The sequence below is a fragment of the Lepus europaeus genome, chromosome 1, assembly GCF_033115175.1.
Source record: "Lepus europaeus isolate LE1 chromosome 1, mLepTim1.pri, whole genome shotgun sequence".
Classification (NCBI taxonomy): domain Eukaryota; kingdom Metazoa; phylum Chordata; class Mammalia; order Lagomorpha; family Leporidae; genus Lepus; species Lepus europaeus.
This window is the reverse complement of record NC_084827.1, coordinates 4,766,963-4,772,962: the sequence shown is the minus strand read 5'-3', so window position 1 is coordinate 4,772,962 and position 6,000 is coordinate 4,766,963.

Genomic DNA, 6,000 nt, shown 5'->3' with positions numbered 1-6,000 from the left:
AAGTCTGCCTCCTTGTAATTGACACCTGGCTCTTTTAGGAAAAAGAGACTCCTAAGTTAAAATTCAGTTTTTTCATACACTAAGTTAGATTGCAGCTCATTTTGCAAGAACTGAACATACTGAGACAATCTCAGGCCAATAGCTCCTGCTTGTTTAATTTAACCCTAAATATTGATTAGAACAGTTGAACCAAGAAACAATGGAGCAAGTAAATTATTTAAAGCAGCTAAAGGACTCAACAGAGGAACTCAACATGACAGGATTGGAGGAGGGAGAGAAAGAGTGGTGAATGTAAGCCAAATATGAGCCAGTCATATCATCTGCATGTGAAACCTCAACAAGTAGAAATTTAATCATGCAACTTGGAGTTAATGATTGACAAGTGATTAAATAAATGATCACTTAGAACTCATTTAAAAATGAATTGCATTTTGGGGCTGACATGGTGGCACAGTGGCTTAAGCCGTCATCTACAACACTTGCATCCCATATGAGCTCCAGTTAGAGTCCTGGCTCCTCTGCTTCCAATCCAGCTCCCCGCTAACGTGCCTGGGAAAGCAGCAGAAGATGGCCCAAGTGCTTGGGCCCCTGCCACCCATGTGGGAAAACACAAAGGGAGGTCCAGGTTTTGCCTGGCCCAGCCCTGCCTTGTGGCCATTGGGGAGTGATCTCCCTCTCTCTCTCTCTCTCTCTCTCTCTCTGTGCCTCTAACGATGTGTGACTCTGCCTTTCAAACAAACAAGTCTTTAAAAATGAATTGCATTTCAAACCAGTACGGGATGGTATTGAGAGAACTGGGAGATTCCAACAAAATGTAGTTGGACCCATACCTTAGATTTTGCATTTGGAACAACTTTAAATGGGCCAAATATTCAAATGTTCTTAAAAAGAAACCAGTAAAGTACTTGAGGGACTTATGGAAAAACTGTAAATCTAGGAGTACAGACGTTCCTGCTACCTGTAATACCAATTAGAAAAACTTTAAGAGAGCGATACTATTAGGAAAAGAGTGTAGATTGGTGCCTCCTCGCACAGGGCACCAAAATGTTAGGGAAAAGAGTGCAGAACAGAGAGGAGACAGAATGCAAACTCGCAGCCAGACCAAATTTATTCAGAGAAAGTAAATCCACAGAGGTTGACCAACTGCCATCATACTCACAGACCAAACACATGGCAGAGGCCTCGACCCCAGCAGGCTGGGCCCTTTTATATCTTAGGTGGGCTGGAGTACAGGTCGGGGGCAGTAGGAAGAGATGAGCTTCTCCGTAATGGTTCTTTATTATTTTTTAAAGATTTATTTTATTTATTTGGAATACAGAGTTACAGAGAGAGGTAGAGACGTCTGGTTCACTCCCCAGATGGCTGCAATGGCCGGAGCTGCGCCAATCTGGGCCAGGAACCAGGGACTTCTCCAGGTCTCCCACGAGGGTGCAGGGGCCCAAGCCCTTAGGCCATCTTCTACTGATTTCCCAGGCCACAGCAGAGAGCTGGACAGGAAGTGGAGCAGCCGGGACTAGAAGTGGTGCCCATATGGGATGCTGGCGCTTCAGGCCAGGGCTTTAACCCACTGTGCCACAGTGCCGGGCCCCATAATGGTTCTTCAGGTTTGGCCCACAGGCTTCCAAACCTGGGGAAGAATACAGGAGGTGGGGTGGGGAACAACACAGGGTGTGAGATGGAACTGATCTCTTGAAAGAAGGCAGAGGTAGGGGCTGGCGCTGTGGCACAGCGGGTTAAAGCCCTGGTGAAGCGCCAGCATTCCCTATGGGCGCTGGTTCGAGATTGGCGCGGCTCTGGCCGATAACAAGAAACCTTAACTACAATAAAGAAATTGATAGTTAAAATTACACTGTGGGTCTTTTTTTTTTTTTTTCTGTCTGTTACCATGGCAAAGATCAAAAATTTCGATGACTCAGCATTGGCAGAGAATCTTGGTAAGTCATTCTCTTAGATAATCAATGGGAGTGTATATTGATACAACCTCCAGAGAGGGCAGTTTAGTGACATCTTTGTTTTGCAGACGCACAAACCATTTGACTCAGCATTTTAAAGAATTTATACTGTGGAGTACTGTACTTCTCAACTGTAAAAAAAAAATGAAATGTGTCTTTTGCAACAAACTAGACACAACTGAAAACCATTATACTTACTAAAATAAGTCAGTCCCCAAATACAGATACCATAAGTGTCCCCTGATCTAACTAATTGAATACCTAAAATGTAATGTATTGGAGTAAAGTGGACATTTTGAAATTCAATGATTGCTTACAGCCCTAGTATCTTCCTCCATTGAGAAACAGTGTTTTTTTCTTCATACTATTTGTTGAACTCTTTTACTTAGTGTAGGGTTAATTATACGATCATTAAGTGAACTGAAAGTAGATCTTTGTAAAAATTAAGAGTGGGAATGGGAGAGGGAAGAGGAAGAAGGATTGGAGCGTGGGTGGGAGGGAGTGTAGGGTGGGAAGTATCACTACATTCATAAACCTGCATATATGAAATACATGAAATTTGTATAACCTAAATAAAATTTTAAAAATTAAAAAAAAATTTATAGTATAAATATGGCTCCTTATAAGTAATGTGATATACTATGGAGATATATTCAAACATTTGTGTATATATTCCTTATTTTTAATTGACAAATCATAATTACATATATTTATGGGATACAGTGTGATGCTTGGCATATGTATGCAATGTGGCATGATTACGCCAACCTAACTAACTTATCACCTTATTTACTTATCAATTTCAGTAATGAGACCTGAAATTTTTTCTCTTAGCAATTTTAAAATATAGAGTATTATTCACTGTCGTCATCACACTGTGCAATAGTTGTCAAATACTGATTCATCATATCTACCTGAATTTCTGTATAGATTTTACAATATCCCTTATTGCTGCCCCCACCCCATTCAGCCTCTGGTACCCACCATACTATGGCTATGAGTTTGACTTTTTTGGATTCCAAATATAAATTTGATAATGAGGTATTTGTCTTTCTGTGCCTGGTTTATTACAGTTAGTATCATGCTCTCCAGGATTATCCATGTTGTTGCAAATGACAGAATTTCCTTCTTTTTAAAGGATGAATAGTATTCATTGTACATATGTACTACAACTGCTTTATCCATCCATCCACATTGAGAAATTAAGTTTCGAGGTGACTTTTGCTGGGGACAACACATAGCAGAACTTTTTTGTGCATAGCCATGTTGCTATGAACACACTTAATGAAATTTACTAATTCTTTTAGCTCATGCAAAATTTCCCTTGCTGTCTCCTTTTATGATCCAGCTCCCCACTAATATGCCTGAGAAGCAGTGGATGACAGCCCAAGTTCTTGGGCTTCTGTTATCCAAGTGGGACACCCTGATGGGGTTTCTGGCTCCTGGCTTCTTGCCTGATCTAGCCCAGGCTATTGTGCTCACTTGGGGAGTGAACCTGTGGATGGAAAGTTGTCTCTCTCCCCCAACTTTACCTTTTAAATCAATCTGTCAATCAATCAAACACAGTAAGCTGTCACTACACATTCATTATAATCCCTAAAATAGAAAATAAGAACACCAAATGCTGGTGAGGATGAAGAGAAGATGGGTCTCTCTCTCTCTCTCCCTCTCAAGATTTATTTATTTATTTGAATGGCAGACCCATAGAGAGGCAGAGACAGAGAGAGAGGTCTTCCATCTGCTGGGCCGATCTGAAGCCAGGAGCCAAGTGCTTCCTCCTGGTCTCCCACATGGATGCAGGTGCCCAAGGACTTGGGCCACCTTCCACGGCCTTCCCAGGCCACAGCAGAGAGCTGGAGGGGAAGTGGAGCAGCCAGGTCTCCAATCAGCATCCATATGGGATACCAGCACTGCAGGCTTTGGCACAATGCCCATCTCAATATGGCATTTTTAAAATGACATTTTATGAAGAGCAGATTAGTGAGTGCCAACGGTAGGGAGGAGGGGAGGGCGGGACAGAGGTGTCTGTCACTATAACAAGGTAACATGAAGGATCCTTATGCTGGAAATGTGTTTTGTCTTTTTATGTATTGATTGATTTGATTTGATTAGCAGAGAAATAGAGAGAGATTGTCCATCCACCTGTTCACTCCCTAGATGCCTGTCAGAGCCAGGGCTGGGTCAGACAGGAGCCCAAAACTCAGTTCAGTTCTTTACCATGGGTCATGGGGACTTAAGTACTAGAGCCAACACCTGATACCTCCCTGGGTGTACATTAGTAGCAAACTGGAATTGGAAGTGGAGCAAGGACACTTACCCAGACTGGAATCTCAAAGAGTATTTTAACCACTGTACCAATGCCTGCCTTGAAATGTGCTACATCTTAGCTGTGTGGTGGTTACAGCACACTACATGTAATAAAGTTACATAGAACTAGATATAAACACACCAGTTAATGCATGTAAAATGGGAAATCTGACTAATGTTAAGGAATTCTAGCAATGTCAATTTGCTGCCTGTGTTATTGAACTACAGTTTTGCAGTAGGCAACCATTGGGGGAACTTGGATGAAGAGAGTATGTGGAACCTGTAGCATGTCTTATAAAGGATACATAAAAATCTAGAGTAGGCATGGCAGTGATAAGGGAGGACTCTACTTTTCGCTTGATATCTTGATTTCATTGTTATGTTTTTATCACATGCATTACTATTTTTTTTTAATTACTACTTGTGTTTGACCTTGTTAAAAGAAATCACCTCCAGGAATTTTAATTGAGAAATACATATATAAAAGCTTGCTTTGGAAGCATAGAACAAGTTAGTAAACTTGGAATTTGTATTGCAATGCAAGAATGGTTCAGTATTGAATCCTGAGCATTGATATAATTATAAATGTCATACAGAATGAATATCACTTATACTCATTGCTTTGGATTTTAGATTTTAGAGTATTTTCTCACTTGTGTTTCATATCTATCTTCTAAGCACATCTTGAAAGTAATTTTATGCAGTATTTTCAGTGTGTCTATGTTTTGACTGTGATCTTTCATGTGAAGTCATTGTGGCATTTTCCACTTGTGTCATGTCACCACTCAAATCATAAAATGTTTTTAAATAAATGAAATAAAATCCAACCTTTCCTGCTCCCTTACCACCTACTTTTCCCTGCAAGTTTCAGATTTTGGATTAGTGATGGTCAACCAGCATCACACTGTAACTACTGTTGAGATGGTGAGGTGGGAAGAGACCAAGAACAAGTGTGAAATTCTTTGGATTAGAAGAGAGTGTTCCTTTATTAACAAAAGTACAGCTATATTTGGGGGCTTTCTCCTTTGTTGTTTCAATTCTATTTGGAAGGAGGAATTCAGAAATTACAATCTGGATCATGAGTGTAATGATTAATCAAAGAATTGTCTAGTTTCTCCAATGAAGGTTAAGTTGGCCATGCAGTTAGGAAAAGGGGATGCTAAAGCTTTTGAAGGAAGACTGGATTTAGCTGGGACATATGCATGTACCATAGAGATTAAACTTGGGAGAACAAGGATGAAGTTAAGCAATTGATACTTTTAGAGAAAATGGGAAAGTGGCACAATTATATTCGAATGTCAATCTATAATTTTTTTCATTAAATATCTATTTTTGCTCACCATAATGTGATCATTAAAAAAGCAAAAATTTACAAGTAAAAATGGAAAGTATATAGATAAAATGTAAAGATTTCGATACATTTTAAGAATGCATCAATTCTCTTTGTAATAATTTTTATACATTAAGACATACTGAGATCACACTATATAGTTTCATCTTTCCCCAGTAATTTTACATCTTAATAATTTCCAATACTCTTAAAAATTCTTCACAGATATAATTCCTGATGTTTATGTAACATTACCACCTTGATGTACCATAATTTATTCAAGCAGACCACTATTAGATGTTTAAGTTGTTCGCAATTTTGGATATCAGCTAGGAACATCTTTCCTCATACACTTGTCTCTACTTATGCTTTGGGCAGCTTTGATCTATGAGAAGCTATATATATACATAT